Raw genomic sequence first — 19,412 nt, 5'->3', positions numbered from 1 at the left:
ACCACCAGCAGTCCAACCCGGTAGAAAAGATGCACTCGGTAATGAAACGCATATTGAGAGCCCTGTGTTTTGATCGCAAAACCGACTGGGATGCCTGTTTGCATGCAACAATGTTTGCGCTGAGAACCGTGCCTCATGAGGCCACGGGGTTCTTGCCGGCCGAAATGGTCAACGGCCGCTCCCTGCGATCGCTACTACGCTTTCTTCGGGAATCGCGTGAGGGCAGGGAAGAGAACCCTACGGTGGTCGAATACGTGCTCGCGCTACTTGAAAGGTTGCACAAGGGGCAGGAGCTCGCGGGAGGCGAAATGAGTAAAGCGCAGGTGAGGGCCAAACAGTGCAATGACCGAACAGCGAGATCACGCTGTCTTGAAGCTAGAGACGCGATAATGGTGCTAAAACCGTCCCAGAAAAATAAATTGGAAGTTCAATGGGAGAGCCCAGCGGAAGTCATTCAGAGACTGTCCGACACGCGCTGTCTAGCTAGCTTGCCCGGAAAGCGAAAGATAGAGCCACGGTAAACCTAACGGCAATGCCGATGACTTAAGTCAATGCTTTTGGTGTTATTGATAGCATCGGTGAGTCTGGCTTGGGTATGTTTTTTTTCCTGGCATAGGTTTGCATAATTACCATTTTTCTTTTAATCTTGAACATTGTGTTTGTGTGAATGAATAATGTTCTGGTTGTTTCAAGTGCTGAAGTAGTAGAAAAAGGATTAAAATAATATTGGTATGAAAGCCTGGTGGATCTCGTGGAGAGAGTCCTGGCGCTTGCCGTCTTTGCGGCTGTGATTTTCGTGTTGTTCAAACTGATGCTGTCTTTCCTGTGAATGAGCTGGTCTGCAGAGATCAAGAAGCCCTCCATAGTCTTGACAAGAAGCAACGAGGAGCTGCAGAGTCCGTTGGAGGCAGCAGAACATCAGCAACAGTGAACCGAACCAGAACGACATCGTGTATCCCTCTGGACAATGGTTGCTGACCTTTGTGCATCGGGATCTTCAACCGCCGCCGGAGAAGCTGTTACGTTTCGAACTTCCCGAGTAACGAGACGGTGCACGTGTCGAGATGGGCGTCCGTTTTTCTAAGAAGACTGCACGCGACCACCTCGGAGTTCGTGGACCAGAACCACCCAGGACGCAGCAACGCGGTGTCGCATATCGGCAGCGACGGCAGCAGTTGCCCCAGTTTGTGTCCGGAGGACTGTGCGCAGAGGCGCTAACGAATTCGCCGAAGAGCGGGCGCGCCTGTGTTTGGAAACAGAGAGCCGCGGCGCCTGCGTGTTAGCACCGAGGAGAGAGAGCGGGTCATCTCCCCCCCCGTGGAGAAGAACGGTCACCGCATTCCTTTCCCGCGGAGTGCTCCCGCGCGAGGGGTCCGCGTGGGTGGCGCGCGGTTCCGACCTTGGACAGCCAGCAAGCCTCCTTGGGACCCCCATGCCTGACTTCCCCCGGCGGAGTCGCCATCGTGCCGCTAAAGTGGAAAGAGTGCGCTGGGAGGACGTTCTAGTGGGCGGTTCCCGAATGCCAGCAGATCAGGAACTCAAATGTGATTGGACTTTGACAAAATAGAAAATTCCCCAACTAGGTACTTGGGGACAAAAAAAGTTGTTAAAAACGAGAGCACGAGTGCTCTCCAGTGTGTACCTTCTCAGATTCACCATGTAAATAAACCTTCGTTAAGTTCTCTCTAACTCTCGGCCAGTCTCTGCTTGGGTGACCACCGCCCAATATTGAAGTGCATGCAGCCCGACGTCTGACTCGGCTTTTCGCTACCCGTTGGTCCGCTACCGGAGCAGTACCAACGCAACATCCCATGACATGCAGACATGTCCGTATGGCGTAATTCCGTCTCCTCAACGGTAGGGTCCCGCAACTTCTTTTTCGTCACTGGTTGCCTCTCAGCGGGTTAAACGGCGATTGTTACCGATAGGGGTGTCTGAGTGTAAAGGTAATATACACTCACCAAAGGCAGGAAATGATTACGTTGAAAATAATTAAATAGTGTTAGCATTGTCATGCTGTTGTCTTGTGGCTGTGTTCACTGCTGGTTTTGTGGCTGTTAAGAAGTAAGAACATCACATGATGCAACCTAAAGGGGAACACCCCCCAGGAAAGATATTGGCAGCTTATTTTAATGTTGCAATTTAAAAAATAAATTCAGAAAAAATCACAAATACAGGATTTGAACCGAAGACTCGGACACGACTGAACGACTGAACTGAACAGATGGCAGGCTTTAAATGCGCTCTTATTCATTTTTACGATATTTCCGCTATCTGTCGCCAGATGACGCTACTCAGAGGATCCTACCGTTGAGAGAACGTAATCACGCGTCCGTGTGGCTTGATTAAAGCGGGGCTTTATACGTGTTGTGGTCGCCTACGCTATTGCGTCATACCGACAGAGGCGGTGCTTAAGTGTCCCTAGTAGTTGTTTTTCTCATCATGTATTCGTGGATCAGGTATGTTGCGCCTCTTGTTTACATCCATGTTTTTATGTGAGTATATGGTTGATCTTGTAACGCTCTGTCACGCTTGTTAGTCGTTTATTGAAAGCTACGCTTTCTGAACCTAAACCGAATGCCGCTCACCAACGCGTTGGGAGCCAGAAGTTTTTCACACACAGTCTTTCCCATTTATTCTTTATTCTTGCAGTATTTGATGATATTGAAGAAATATATGATTATGGGGATCAAATATGCTTCAATCTAGATGATGGGGGTGATGATGAGGATGGCAACGGCGGTACAAAGTTTTTACAACATTCATATAGTAGACATGACGTATTGTACAGCGTGGGTTGCAGCGTGTGCAAATGTGTGCTCTTCCATATTACTCGTTTGGTCAGATTGTAACTAATTCGTATCAGGCAACTCGTCGCGAACTACATGCTGGGCGGCTATAGAAGCAAAGATAGGGACAACAAAAACGAGAAAAACGTAGAAGCAATTAACTTCAATCTATATGAATAACAGCGCTGATGAGTTATAGTTTGAGTTCAAGGTCGAATTAAAAGGGATTGAGATCTCAGTTTTTATCGTTCCCGCTCAATTACTCTGTCGCTTTGCTGTTAAATGTAAAAGAGAGTTTCACTTCGAGGATTAGTGAGAGCTCTCACCCCTAATAAGCTTTCCTGAAGTCTTTTTGTCCGAGCTACGGCAAAATCTCGTTTACATACTATCTTTATAACTAATCGATTTTGAACGTCCGCTACCAGTTATGACTGCATACATCTGCAGATGACGTATGTATTTTTACGTATGTCCCTGCTTGATTTTTTCCGTTTATGCTTAAGCTGCCATACCGCTTTTCTGGGTGGTTGTGACATATTGTTTGGTTTCATTTGGTTTGATTTACCGAGTTTAATGTCAATAAGCGACTAAGGCTGTGAGAGACACCGCACTGGAAGGTCCAGGAAATTTCGACCACCTGGGGCTTTTTAACGTGCACTTGCATCGCACAGCACATGAGCACCTTGCTTTTTTTGCCTCAATTGAAAAGTGGTCGCCGCGGCCGGGATTCGATCCCGCACCCTTGGGCACAGCAGTCGAGTGGCCTAGTCACTGGGGTGCCACCATGGCTGGGTGATTGCGACTGTTGTCTATTCAGCTTTTCCTTCTGCAGCTATTTTCTTCTGTTCATACTGCTTCGAGGCTCTTGTGTTTGATGGGGATTCGTTGTCGGGGTAGTTTTTGAGGTAAAAATTCACAAACAAGCAGAGCACAAGAAAAGTCTGCGCGTTCCCGATGACGATGAGGTGCCTCGGAAAACCACAGTCAACGAACAGAGGGATGGAGAAGTGGAGGATCATGAAGACAAACTGCGCGATTTGCAGTGCAGTGAGGTACTTCTTCCACCAGAGATATTTGCGCACTTTCGGCCCAAACGTAGTCAAGAAATAATACGAATACATAACCACATGTACGGCCACGTTTAGAGCCAGGCCAAGTGCCCCTTGCCCCTCTGGAGCGAAAAGCGTGTAGAACCATACGTTGATGGTGACCAGCGTGTGATGGATCACATGCAGGTGAGATATGTGAGAGAACTTCTTGCGCAGGACAAAGAATACTGTGTCCAGCAGGTCGGCGTAACGAACGGCGGTGAAGATCCAACCCTGTTTATAGTACTGCCGCATTTCTTCATTCATGTAGCCTGTTATACCTTGGCACCAAAGGCTGTAGTGGCCTCCCGGTAGGTATGTGAATGGGAGCATCAGGTAGAGAAACCTAAGCGACATGACCACCATGAACACGTTGTAGGCACGGACGATATTGACAATGTCCAAGGGCTCTCTGTTCTTCATCCAACGTGGTCCGGCAACCTTAACGAAGTAGAGGTAGAAGGCTACAAGCGGGAACACAAAGAGTGGATTGGTGACCAGAGGATAGTCACGAGTTCGGGGATCCCCCATCTGGACGATCTGCCTTGATAACATGACGGGGTTCAACGTCAGCTTCATGATCGTCGGCCTTGTTCTGCGTCCGTCTCTGCATGAAGTACAGAAAGAAAGCAGACCATGCGTGCTCTGTTGGTCCCATCGTGTACAGATCAGCGAGAATTTATTTTAGACTTACTATACACTCAGAAGTTAGCGCATAAAACTATCGCTTACAGCCTGGAAACGTGTGTGTGGATTTGGAAGGCTCATGAAGCGTTTGCGCTAGCTAAAGGAGAACTTTGGTTGCGGCCATAGGCTGATATGTATGGTACTTTTTGAAAAATGTGATAGGGTGTATAGGTATAGTGAGCAAAGTTTATCTCGTTGCAATTTTTTTCAAGACATGCGCATATGAACAGCACACACAAATAAGTTAGAATCATTTCGTCATGCTTTTAGACAGCGTGTTACACAAATTTATTTTTTATACATACATACATGTACTGCAGCCCCTGCTGGGGCTATTGCAGGAGTGGAGTTCAACAAATACATACACATGACAAGTTATAAAACGCTTATTTAGCATGTTTAAACACATGGTGAATGTAATATAGTACAGAAACGAAAAAAAAAAGTGAAGAAAAAAAGTGAAGAAGAGAAGGAACCAATACACAATAAGCCCAAAAAGAAGAATCACGTGGCATCGAAGGCTGATACGAATGTGCATAATGCAAGAGACAGCGTTGTGGCAGGGATTGTGTTCTAATTTTAATTGTTCGAAAAAAAAAAGGCTATATTGAAAAATATTAGTACGGGCGAAGCACTACTTTAGATTAAGGCTATGATGTCTTTTGGTTGATTGGGGAATATGGGGAGGGGGGGGGGTAAATTACACGTTAGATGTTACATGGTAAACTGAACTAACGATGCAATGCAATAACTTCCATGAATCCACGTGACGGCGCACGGACACTGGGGTTAAATTCAAAGTGGACGCGGCAAAAGAAGGGGAGAAATGGCGATCGTACCGACGATATATGAACCTGATTGTTTTTCTTCGAATGCTCTCGATTATGTAAACTTCACAATGTTTATGAGGACTCCCAACTGGACGAATTAAGGATGTGTACGTTAGTAGCTTATTCTCTTTTGGGACATTAGACAATGATCTTCTCAAATACCCAAACGATTTGAGTGCTTTAGAGCAAATGAAATAAGCATGCTTCGACCAGGACATGCTAGTAGTACATATAACACCAATATACTTGTATTCAGATGTCCTGGGCAATGGCGAGTCGTTGAAAGTACATTTAAAGACTGAAGGGAACGTGCTGTTGGTAAAAGACATCACTAGAGTTTTAGTAAAGTTTATTTCCATTTTCCAGGTTGTTTCAGGAATCTCAAAAACAGCCGTCATTAAAATAAATATATACTGGCAATTATCTCGCTATGTTGGCTTTCTATATTGAAATAACGTTTATCAAGTTTCTAATATGTCATCGAGCTGTCAAAATGCGTAATAAATATCGGGGCCAGGCATGTAGGTCATCTTAAGTGAGCTTAATTTAATTTTATTTTTTTTCTAGCGTGGGGAGCTTTCGTGCCTTTGAGCGCTTTCAATAAGTTATCATATTTCTAAAACTCTCGGTTCATGTTGGTGCGGGAGATTTGAAAGCGGTCGCGTTTTGAGAGGAAAGTTCACATCAACCGAATCGATCGGGGATTTGGTTCAACATTAAGGGTATTGCACGCATAGAGACATTGCGACAAGATGAAAGATGGTTAAAAATCTTGCATCCGTCTCAGGTAACCAAGTTTACTTGCAGCAAAACGAATGAAGGCTATTTTTCGTTGAGCAAAGGTAGGCATCTTCACGAGGATCCAACCAATCCTCATGAGGTCGCCCACGCGTCAAACCAGCCATTTTTTCATCTGCAGCAACATAACGACATTGAATGTTGGTGAATCCGCTGCAGAACTATAGCTTTCACTGAGGAATAAAAGAATGACGCTTAGATACACAGTCTAAGAAACCCTGAACAAAGGGGGGGTGGGGGGGGCAACATCATGAGGTTTGTACCTATCCTCATGAGGTTACCCACCTCTGTTGCTGAGTAATTCTTTTTTTTTTTCTACAATGCACCGGAGTAGGGAGAAAAATTTTACGCGAACCGTATACTGCTCACATAGCCGAAAAGTCGTCACCGTTACCGTAACATCGTCATTACCCAAACTAAGAAAAAAGTTGTCGGAAAAAATACGTTAGTGATTTCGCATCAAAATTCTTGCACAACCGTATTGCAGCACTCAGGGTAGTATCACGCCATTTTGCTTCCCTTTTAGCGTCAATTGCTTAGCAAATTTGGAGGCTAGTTAGAGATAAAAATTCGAACCAACGACATACGTTCCTCCAATTGTATGCCCTTTTTTCAGCGCAGATACCACGCGTTCTTTTCTCCAGACCAACTGAAAACCAATCTCTGCGCGACCCCTTCGATGCTGAAAATTTGGTGAATAAAAAGATGGTGTTAAAGGTGCTATGACGTCTACATTTAAGGCGAAGCTTCAGCGTCCTAATAGCTCATTTTATTTTTTATTACCTACTGCCAAACACTCGTGAGCGTTCGACTGCATAGTTGAGAGGCAGTGTGAAATTCCGGCCCCGCCAGCCGCATCTTTTTTTTTTTTTTTGGAACCGAAACAAGTGATAGACTCGTGCATTTAGGTGACAACATTTATAGGATCATGGGTGTGCGCAGCAAGGGTCTGTCCGCACAATGCGTCACACCATCGCTGTATAAGAACGAAGTGATTTATGAGTAAAACAATAGTTGTATGAGGCAGAGGGTGCAAAATTGTCTTTATGTGCGAACTTTTGTTGATGTGGAGTATTTAGTTAACTAATTCGAGCAAAAAAAAAAAAAAAAAGCCAGTTCGACGTCGAAATAGCCATGGACCTCGATAGAGTGTGTAGACGTCAAAACAGCCACAGACGTCGAAATTGTGCAACAGTTGTTCAAAAACGTTGCAAAGCTTTAATGTCAGACCTCGTTATTGCACTAAACATCGAAAGCAGTCAAGAGTGAAAGGAAAAAGTAGTAAAACAAAAAAGGGTAGAAAAAAGTAAAGGATGAGAAAAAAAACTGAAAGAGTGAAAAGTAGAGAAAGTTAAAAGAAAAAAAGTCATAAAAAATGAAGCAAAAAGAAAGCAAACAGACAAAAAAGAATTAAATGAGCGAAAAAATGGCAAATGAATGCAAAGAGTCGCGGGAAAGGCTTTCGGCTTACAGCACTTAAGAGAGATCTAATTGCCACTAAAAATATTTGATTAATGCTACTACTACTACTACTACTACTACTACTATTACTACTACTACTACTACTACTACTACTACTACTACTACTACTACTACTACTACTACTACTACTACTACTACTACTAATAATAATAATAATAATAATAATAATAATAATAATAATAATAATAATAATAATAATAATAATAATAATAATAATAATAATAATAATAATAATAATAATAATAATGTTAGGAAGATAATAATATGTTAGGAAGATAGTGAGAGACCGGAAAGCGTGGCGTGACATGGTCCATAGGGTCACGAAGAGTCGGACGCGACTGAACGACTGAACTGAACTGAATAATAGAATAATAATAATAATAATGCTCTTGCAAGTTATCGAAATTAGCTTTGCTATTCGGAGTGCTCCCAAGATTTCGATGACAATTAAAATCTACATAAGAATCCATTGGCCTAAACATTAAACTCAAAATTACTGACACCTGCTCGCTTCATTGGCATGTTCATGACCACTTGGCGGGGACAAAACTAAGATACGGATCCTTGGAGCAATACTGCACATTTCTGTTAGCTGCGTACGCTGGTAGTAAACTACTACAGCACACAACTACAGTAAATAATCTTTTTACTATTCCAATTGCGTCGTTATTTAAGCGTCTGTTTTGCACGAGTGCTTTTTCCTTCGGCGCGATACGCGCGGACTGAGAGAATATTCTGATCAATAGCTATAAAGTTGGCGACATGCCAACGTTGGGGAAGGTCTCAAAAAGCAGAAGAATAAAACGTTACAAACTACCGTGATAAAAACTGCGGTCAAAGAAAAAATATATCTCCACAATACTCAGCGTTTCACACCATTTTGTCGCAATGATTTCTCGTTCAAGAGCGTAATATTTACCATGAATGCTACGCTCCTGGTTATTGTTCAATAGGACAAAAATATTCGTTATTTGCCGGCATTCGAAGTAAGATACGTATTATGCACTGATTAAGCTCAAACGGCAGCTTCTAATTTAATGATAATGCGTTGACGCTACGTGCATCTGCAGGTTAAAAGGCGTGCCTGATATAAGGTTTAGGAAGAACCAGACATACCGAAATATGCCCCTTTTTTGTTTATTTGTTAACTGTAGCCATAACGACTTTTGTGAGACCCCTGGAGTAAGCAAAATTAAAAAACGAGAAACAAAGAAATTCTTGGGGAAAAAGAGCGCGAAAAGTACACGAAGGAAGGATATGGATGACACGCAATTGTCAGTGTCGTCCATCCGTCCTTCGTGTTCTTTGTGTGCTATTTTTCACCATGAACTTTCACCAACTCGCCCAACTTTCGGCAGGAAAAGTTCTTATTTTTCTATATTTTCTAAAGTATTTCGACGAAATCAGAGATGTTTATCCCGCCAAACTCTCTTACTTCCGGGAGTTCACTAATAACAAGTGGGGAATCGGAACATCCTGCAACACTCTGTCAGCAACGAGGGTGAAATACTACACTCTCGGAGCCACTAATAATGGACATCATCACCCACCTGAAGCTTTAGAGACACCGCATCTATGAGTCTCCCTCCTGTATACATACCAATGTTTTGCGTCTAACGACATCAAAGTACTCGGCGGCCGCTTTTCGATGGAGGTGAAAAGCAAGGCGTTATGGAGGTGAAAAGCAAGCGCACGTTAAAGAACCCCAGGTAGTCAAAATTTTCGGAGTCCTCCACTACGGCGTCTCTCATAGCCTGAGTCGCTTTGGGACGTTAAACCCCACAAACCAAACCAAACCAGACATCAAAGTAGTAGCTCTGAACCAGGCCTTTGACCAAGAACGTTTGAAAGTCCCTTGTTTTGCGCACAGTACAAGGTTACAAAACCATGCTAGCAAGTAAATATCAACATTTTATTTTATATTTATGCATAAATAACTATTGCAGTTTTAAAGGCCTCATATGTTGACTGTTGCTTATACCTGGAAAGACATTTTCATCTCTGTCGATCGTTTTGGTAGTTTTTCTATTGAGCCAGCCGTTATCGATGTTTAAAAACCCCTCTCTCTCTCTCTTTCTCGCACCCACACGCCTTACACTTACAATATAAATCTCAAGATCTTGCTTGAGAGAGATTAAATTCGATGGGCACGGGAACTCACTATCTGTGAATATGGCCGGCGTTCACTGTCACTTTAAGAAAAAAAAGAAAAAGAAAACAATGCATGCAAGCGGGTAGGTCTCAAACAAAAAAATTCATAAGATCTTTGCCGTGTCTTTCTTGAGCTGCATGATGGGAGAATTCTGTACTGTGGCATGAATTGTGCGTTTTGAATTCCTGCTGAGCGATTAATTGTTTTTGATAGCACTTCTAAGAGGCTCAGTTTAATTTTTCATTCGGACAACGCATTTTGCGAATGGGAATTCTCAGACGCGCGGAAAGAAAAATACATTGATCGAGCACAGCTAGATGTGTGTCGTGAGCTCTCCCACAACGCGATCTGTTCAAGCCGTGTATTATTTGCACGATATTAAAATTTTCAATTTCAAATGAACAAAAGAAACTTTGCCTCAAGTTGCTGCGATAAGCTGCAAATGGTACACACCTCATCAAGTTCAGCATTGCAAATGTCCGCCAGCTTCGATCTGCTCTAAAATAAAGTAGGACTAACCGGAATTCAGATATCCTCGTCCCAGAACGTTTGGAAGAAATTTCGTGCTTTTCTATCTTGGTTAAAGCTTAAGTTGTGGCGTTTAAGAAGAGTGAACAGCTAGCCCCAGACCTTTATGGAGCACAAAGCAAGCAGCATGCTACACCTAATGACTTACCCGTATCAATCCCCCTGTTTGGTGCCAACGCGTAGGTAGCCCAAGACGGGGCCGGCAAACGCGGAGCTCTTTCAACCGAGCCAGACGCGTACTTTTAGAACTCCCAGATGCAAAGAGAGACGCCTCGTGCTCCCTAGCGTACTTTAAATCCCTCCGCGCTTATTTTGGGCCCTTTGTTTTGCGAAGAAAGCAGTTTACGAAAGACGAACAATAAAAACTTGGCATCCAACCTTGAGTTTCTGCTCCCAACTCAATTCCACGCCATGCCTTGCTGGTGGTTTGAAGGATTTGGATGACGTCGCAGAGTTCTACAAGTACGCAACCGCCTGCTTCCGAACAAGGGTGTTCACACAAAAGGCGAGTCTGTTTCTCCGCTAACACCGGCAAAGACAATAGAGACACAATGTCAACAACTAAAATAGCTCCCTTATCTTTGTGTGGTGTACAGGTCATTTCCGTCGTCTTTGCGGCTAGTTATAATAAAAGAAAAAGGCCAGCGAGGATCGGGGAGCTATCAGTGAACTTGAGAGTCGGTATGTGGATAAAAATATCACTGTTGTTGCTGTTAGCAGTGGTGCATGCTGCAAAAGAGAAAGAGGTGCTACCGACTAAAGGTTTAGTGACGGAAAATATTAGCATCCCTATTTTACTCAAGGCGTTCATTTGCATTTTATTGTTGTTGTTGTTGTTTTTTTTTCAGCGTACAATGTAAGACAAAGGGAAGGGGTTTTACTTCAAACATTATTGTGGCCCTGAGGCTGCAGCCGGAAGAATTCAGCTTTCAATGGAGAAAAAAAGCTACGTTGAATAACTAATATCTTCCGACACTGGAACAAGCAACCAACACGCAGTTCACAATTTTCTGGATAGGTAAGGTCTTTTGCCAAGTTTTGCTGAGATTTACACTAAAAATGCGGTGTTAATTTGCATGATTTCGATCCCGCAAAACTGTAGTATGCAAGTATATGCCTTGGCATCGGCGTCGCTGTGCGTTAGAAATATATATGAGTACTCCCAATGAACATCAGGAGTCGACACTTGCAATGCCTACTGACTCATTTTGACTAAGACCCTGTCGTTAACAATCATATTTCAGTATTAAATTGCGGCGCATCGGAATATAACAGCTGCTTTCTTCGTCAGGGGCATTTGTATTTTTATTTCTGTTTGAAATTCCAGGGCACATTGTATCCTCAAGTGGTGCCATGACAGCTCAAGGTTAGAGTAATTTGCCAACTTTTTAAATCTTAATTCCCAGTTAGCGTATTTTATAAAATCCGTATCATTGCAGAGGGTGCTTTTTACTACCTTACAGCTCTGTGTTGTCGATCACCAGTGAATAGTTCATTTATTCAATAATTTCTGATGCCTAAGTTCCCCAAGCAGGATCCGAGCCTTGATCCGCTAAGCTGCATGGTTTGCTTAGACCGTGAAAGGTCTCCACCTATAAGCTGACAAGCTATATGACTTGATGCTACACGGTGAAAAGAACCAGGACGATGAGAAGGCGCACAGAACACTTCTAGGCCGTTAGTGTGTCTTTCCATCATGCCGTTTTTTGCTTCGTTCCTTCAAATTCAACATGAACCAAATAGCCTACTGTGCGCAATCGACCACCTTGGTAGGGTATATAGGTTTGCGTACGCTGTGCATGGCGTATCGTTTAACGTGTATAAAAGAAGAAATCTACAGAAGACCGCGAACGCTTCTGTAATGGCGTCTCACCATGATAAATTCAATGAATCATGCTACGCCGTTGACCAGCGTGACAAGGGAAACAACTAAGATTAGAAGTGAAATGTCGGATATGCACAGATTATATTCCATGTCATTTGCTCCATGGCACTTCTATACATATGCCAAATAGGATGCAGGTGCGGGCACCATAGGCTCGTCACAAACCATTTGTACTTCGAGCATCGTCTTCGTGCAGTGTACGCAGCCGAAGGAGTTTCTGCGGAAATAATCAGTTTGGTAAGTTTGAAGCACTGAAGCAGTAAAGACGGGAGTATCTGTCACATTTGAGATAGTTGGTAGTTTTACTATGTAAAGCAAGCAGAACTGCATGGACCATAATCAAAACAGTTTAGCGATATATTTTAGACGTATACGGCTTAGAGACAGCTGTGTTGCAGTAGCTCACAAATCTTGGAAAGGGTATAAGCAAGGAATGTAGTGGCAATATCAGACTTGCACAAGCTGGTCCCGCAGATAAGCTAGTGACGTTGGTGTTGTTAAAACAACAGTGTGCATAAAAGTTGCGAGGCAACAGAAACGTAATCTGCCCGAATGAATGTCAGTGAATTTCGCTGTTGTCTGTAGACGAATTACATTTCTGTAAGTTCGAATTTTAGATCTCTTCGTCAACGGCGCACTGCAACCGATAAATGGTTCTTACAAATTGTTTTTGCAAGATATACTATATTTACTGAAAACTATGTTCTGTAAGTTTGGGCTTAAACTGAACATCAAAAAGACAAAGATCATGGCGTCTTGCCCTATCAAGTCCTGGAGCATCAATGGACAAGAAGTGGAAGCTGTGACAGATTTTCTCTTCTTGGGCTCCAAGATTACCTCGGAAGGAGACTGCAGCCATGAAATTTGGAGACGCCTGCTTCTGGGAAAGAGAGCAATGGTTAGCCTTGACCGCCTAGTAAAGAGCAGAGACATTAGTCTGCCAACCAAGATCCGTATAACTCGTGCTATGGTCTTTCCAGTTGTGATGTATGGATGCGATAGTTGGACTGTGAAAAAGGCTGACCGCCGAAGAATTGACGCTTTGAATTGTGGTGCTGGCGAAGACTCTTGAGAGTTCCTTGGACTGCCAGAAGATCAAATCAGTCGATATTGTCGATCATAAACCCTGACTGCTCATTGGAGGGACAAATTCTAAAGTTAAAGCTCAGCTACTTTTGTCATCTGATGAGAAGAGAGGAGTCGCTGGAGAAAGATTTGATGTTGGGAAAGGTTGAGGGTCACCGGAGAAGGGGTAGGCAGCGAACGCGATGGTTAGATGGCATCCTCGAGGCACTGCAGATGAAGTTATGTGATGTTAGGAAGATAGTGAGAGACCGGAAAGCGTAGCGTGACATGGTCCATATATAGGGTCATGAAGAGTCGGACACGACTGAACGACTGAACTGAACTGAACTGATTTTCGTCTGTTCCCGAAACGACGTTATACAAGCTATGCACTAAGTGCCTGAGATCAAAGGATCCTTACGGCGATTTCTCTTTAATGTGCGTTTGATACAAATAAACGGTGCAAGACAAATTATGTCAAAGAACTACGCACTTAGTTGAAAAATGCTCGCGATTCCGCTCCATCATGCTTGCTCTAGTAAACTTTCTTTTATCTGCCTCCTGCCGGTGCCGTGCTCACAAAATGCCAACCTCGAAAAAAAAAACGTATTTTGAATATATGTTATAGCCTTACTCAAAACTTTGATGATCTGGTTTATTAGCGTATGGAGTTCATTATTTGTCCTACATCCTTTATTTACGTTTTCCGTTTTTCAATGTGGCAGTCGAAGATCCATGCCACGAAATAAAGAGCTATGGCTTACGGGATAAGACGCAGTGGTACATTGCTAGCGCAGCATACAGCGGACGCGAGGAAGATACCAATAGGGCCACCTCATTGTTAAGCCAAGAAATAGCATTGATTGGCCTGCAGCCATGTTATACAAATATTGTCATATTGTTATAAACATCACTGGCTATCAGCTGAAGGAAATATGTCACCTGCGTACATTATACCTTGAAGCCGTTGTTCTACGTCCATTCCGCCAAGTGTATACGAATTATTAAAATTAAGATTACTTTCTTGCTACCCTTTTCCATATTATTCATATAAATCACGAACAGCGGAGGTAATAGCGGACGACCTTGCCTTAACCTTTTGTGTACCTCGACAGTAGACGCACCTCTTAATATATCAGATGTAATTTCAGTTTTATTTCTTGACATATTTCATTTAGTAATTCCATAACCTCTTAACCGATACCTTACCTGGGGGTATACACTTCAGAGAGTTTGCTAATTTCGTTTTCGTACCCAGTGTTTAAGTCTACATATTTCATTTCATACATATTTCATTTCACCCACCAAGCTCGTGGCGACTTGGTGGGTTTTCGAAACAGGTTTTCGTTAAAATGCGAATGCAGAGCATCATATTCTTGTTTTCTCCTCCTAATCGCCCCCCAAAAGGCCGCAGTTGTATATCCCGCCTCCCTCGGCCATAGCAAGCATTGTGTTGTGTGGGTTTAATGCGACATAAGCAACCAAGGTCATCGTGTGTACGCCAAAGACAGGGTTGAATGAGATACCATTTGTGTTTAAAATCTCACATGGATAGCGCTCACCCGTATAGCGTTAATATGAACAGAGGGCGCATTTTACAGGGCGGCTACTCTTCAGCCAGCCTTCTCACTCTAATAACTGAAGAACCGGTGAACGCAGAGGGCGTGAAACAGTCAACATACGCAGGACACAAAGTAGAGGAATAAATATATACGTAATATAAAGGGCCAAAGGTCCGTTCTCAATAAATAGACCACATAACAGCAAGCTGAAACAACCGTATGATTACCCTTTGAGAAAAAAACATTCTTGCAACAATGGAGATGGTTCTTGGAGAAAATGCTGTCTCCATTTGGAAGACTAAGTAATTCTATGTAAGGGTGTTGTACAACCGAGCCTCGAGGCACTATCATACCATTGCTATCGCACACAGCTGCGCATCCATCCGTACGCGGTGAGCGCCCGGCGTAATATGCAGCGTGGCGTGTTGCTGGGGCGTCTTTCGTGGCGTCACTGAATTCTGGCTGCTCAGCGCGGTCCTATTGTCCCTGCTTGTGTCGCCATTTCTTGTTTACTCCTCGTCGCCAGAGCCGGATCAGAGGGAAACCAGCCATTAACAGCTTCTGTTGCGAAAAAGCTCAGCAGCTTAAAAATTGCATTTTTCTATTTTTTTTGCACCATATTTATAGCGTGTGGCAGCTTTAATTGTTCTTATGCGGTCAGCACAATCTTTATTGTTTTATTTACACATGTAATCGCGTTCGCACTTGTTTCAAGAATATCGTCACGAGCCTTCATTCAGCTGCGGCCAAACCGCTAGTACGGGTAAATTCTTCAACATGGAATTCTGCTGTGCAACAGGCTTAGAACAAGTGGGTTTTAGTGATGAAATGAAGAACGACTTTTTGCCTGTTTAACTGTGCTGTGAACCTTAAGCGGAAGGGTATAAATTGCTCCTTCATAACGGCACCTATCCACAGAACTGCTGGCTCTGTTTGTCCATGTGGTCTCTTCGTATTGCAGCAGTGTCTTTACGCCAATCGAATAAAATATTATTCAAGAAACCCAGAAGAGTGCGCTGTCGACAATGTACCCTGCAAGGTCACGTGATCAACATTGTTACTTTCAAATTATGTGGGCGGGAGTAGCTTTGAGTGGTCACTAGCAGTGATAATGAGATCTAGATAATGCGTGCCTTAACAAAGCGTGCCAAATAGGTTGATATGATTGGGTAGGTTCTTACAGTTTACGCACTTTTTGGCGCAGATGAAGCGGTACTGGCAGTAGCTTCTTCACCCCGATGGAAACGCTGAGGGTACGAAAAATGTTCAGGGACGACGAGATTAAGAAGAACGTCACGTAGAAGAGCTCTTCATGGGGAGTGGACGGGGAAGATCCAGAGCCGGAGCCTGCCTAAGCTGAGGATAACCACCACGTCTATTAACCGCATACCCCCCCCCCCCCCCCCTCAAAAAAAACAAAACAAAAAAAAAGAACGATTTTTTTTTTTGAACGCAGCTTTTATGTGCCCGCTTAACGGTTTTGTCACGTCGCACTTGGCGTCGGTGTAACTGAGCAAAAGAGCCACGAGCCACAAGAGTCAAGAGGCAGAGAGAGTTTCTCAGAAGATGAATTTTTTAAGCGAGAGCTTTACTAGCTTAGCGGCGCCTTTTTCGCCGTGTCTGCATGGATGACCTTGAAAGCAGGCGGCTGACTGTGTGGCTTTCTCTCTCGGCAGACGCGCCTAACTACGTGACTCGCCGTTCGCCTGCTATAAGCATGAGCGCAGCTCGATGCTTCACAGAGCTGTGGAAGAACCGGTTGCAAGTACTTAATCGTTAGGCTGTGAATCCAAGACGCCAGGCCTACTCTGACCACCCTGCAGTTGTTGTGCGCCGGAAACAAGCACTTGCTAATGACTGTGAAAGGCAGCGTGCCAGACATATAGCCGGAACTAAAGATGACAGAGAGGCTCTTCTTGAGAGACAGCGGGTAAAATGTGTCAACGGCACAGCGGAAAACCGATTCGGGCCTGGGTTTCCGCAAGTTCCCACTTGGATGGGACCCGGAAGTTTCGAACGTTCAAACTGTGGCGAACTACTTCACGGCACATACGACAGTCTTTGCTTTAATGAGCACAAAATATAAATTTTTACCCAGTGTTGAACAATAAACATTGGCCAAGGTTTGAACAATCAAAGATTAACTAAAGGTAAACTATGTCTAACCTTGATTACCTTATATTTCACTCCGTATAACCAGCTTCAGCCCAGTTGAACCTGAGTCAATTTGTTCGACGCCGAGCGAAAGATGCAATTAACAATGCATGTTTAGCAGTGCCTAGGTCATAGGTAAACCGAGGCTTAACAAGGTTATACCAAAGATTTCGCTTGTATAACCACGATTCGCCGGGGATCCAGTTCCTGCTTGTGATATTAAGTATATGGTGCGCCCCCTCCCCCCCTTCCGGGCTCTGTGGAAAAAGGCGAGGTGCCCAGTGTTTTCATTCACTTGATTGTTTTAATGCGAACGCATCAAGACAACATTGCTACAAGTTGCTTCCATTCTTCATTATTACATTTGCCGAATTCCACCCTTTCTGTCGGATAGTAGGAGGTCGCCAGACATCTGAGTCGTCTGCAGTAACGCACGCGCCGATGTGTCCGTGTAACTCTCTTAACACTGCGAACCAGCCGTAAAACCAGTAAAAAAAGAAAGCACTGTTTAATGCTGCTTGACATATCAAACACTGCCGTGGAGAATCGCTTACTGTACGAGCGGAAAAGAAACTCTGCCTGCTGGATAAAACGATTGACCCCATTGTCAACGTATCGATATTGAGGAAGCCCGAAAACTTCGACTAAAATTGTACAGGCTGCGACTATCGAAAGACTACATGCCCTACACGTTCTGCGACGTGCTGTGAATCGTTCCCACATGATCACGTGTCATGAGCGCGCTTCTTATATAGTTAGTTTTGCTTAGTAAAAAGTGACGACGGGAAGATAGATATTACCAATTTAACACTTTGAACAAGAAAGCGAGTAGATATGAGCAAAAATCGGCTGCTTTTCACTAGTGATCGAGTTTTGGATTCTATTGGACATCACATGTATAACGCTGAAATAAGCTCACAGTATCCGACGAAGTTGCCAAATTGAGATGCTGCTGCTGCATATATTTGGTGAGCAGTTTTCGTGTGTTAGATTGTACCACACACTGTTTTATTTATATATGTTGGGCTGGGATCATCAAATAAACCGTACGCTTAAAATAATAAAGTTGTCACTTACCTTACATGCCTTGCCTATTTCCATTTTCTGTCTTGAATCATAACAGTGGAAGGATATGTTACTTCACTTGGGCGGTGGTGCAACGAATAGTTCAGAAACGTTTTGACCAGGCCAGTAAGCAAACAAATTACGCTATTGTGTTTTTATTGATAAACTTTAAATTATTTCGCACGGATTGTTAAGGAATACCACTGCTCTCGTCATAAGCCTACAAAAATACTGCTTCGTCTTTTCTCATCATTCTACCTTGCCATTCTTAGCATCGGCTTCCGTCTTTTTAGCATCGTTGCTGGATGACTTGGAGTCATTTGTAGGCTTGCTGCTGTAGCGTGTGTAGGACCGAAGGTAAAAGTTTATGAATAAGCACAGAATTAGGAATGTCTGTGCATTTGCGATGTGGACGACACGTTTGGGAAAGCCGCACTCGACAAAGAGCGGAATGGACATGTGCACGATGATGATGAGGAATTGCACAATTTGCAGTGTCGTCAAGTACTTTTTCCACCACAGGTACTTTTGCATCTGGGGTCCGAAGCTCGCCAGGAAGTAGTACGTATACATGATGATGTGCACAAAAATGTTGAGTGCCAAGCCGAGAGCCGGCTGACCCTCGGGGGCGAAGCGAGTGTAGAACCAGATGTTGATCACCACGATTGTGTGATGGATGACGTGTAGCTGTGTCACCTGGTTGAACTTCTTGCGCAGAACGAAGAAGACGGTGTCCAAGAGGTCGGCATACCGCCACGCGACCAAGATCCAGCCGTAGCGGTAGTACACGAGGTGATGTTCTGGGGAGTGACCAGTCAGGCCCTGACACAAAAGGCTGTACGTTCCCCCAGGCAGGTACGTGGGGATGAGTATCACGAAGAGTGCTATTATATTCACGAGAACCATAGCGACGTTATACACGCGAATGATGTTCGTGATTTGAAATGGTTCTCTGTTCTTCATCCATCGTGGTCCGGCCACTTTGACGAAATAGAGGTAGACGATGAGCATCAGGGACACGAAGAAAGGGTTCAGCACTACGGGGTAGTCGCGGGTCCTGGGATCCGAAATCGAGTGCAACCTTTCTAAAATATGTTTGGGATGTAGGCTGAGCGCCATGCTCGTTCGATGCAACCTGAAAACATGAGGAGAGGATTAAATTAGAAAATTTGTCCTTACTTCAATACTTTCGTGGCATATGGGGTCACTGGTGTACTCCTTTTCTTGCCGTTTGTTTTTACTGAGAAATTTGGGATGGTAATAAAACAAACAAACAAACAAAAAAGGTTGACACACTTTATGCACAAAATACAAATCGTTATCCCGA

At 43.8% G+C, this 19,412-nt stretch overlaps 2 pseudogenes; both read right to left on the bottom strand.

Moving 5' to 3' along the window:
• Positions 1-3,598: 3,598 nt before the first annotated feature.
• Positions 3,599-4,456, bottom strand: LOC146190701 (very long chain fatty acid elongase AAEL008004 pseudogene; annotated as a pseudogene).
• A 13,878-nt stretch (positions 4,457-18,334) lies between these two features.
• LOC146190700 (very long chain fatty acid elongase 7 pseudogene) lies at positions 18,335-19,207 on the bottom strand (annotated as a pseudogene).
• Between the last annotated feature and the right edge of the window lie 205 nt (positions 19,208-19,412).

This window comes from Amblyomma maculatum, chromosome 4, assembly GCF_055883805.1.
Source record: "Amblyomma maculatum isolate TAMU_Amacu chromosome 4, ASM5588380v1, whole genome shotgun sequence".
Classification (NCBI taxonomy): domain Eukaryota; kingdom Metazoa; phylum Arthropoda; class Arachnida; order Ixodida; family Ixodidae; genus Amblyomma; species Amblyomma maculatum.
This window is presented reverse-complemented; position numbering and strand designations above follow the sequence as displayed.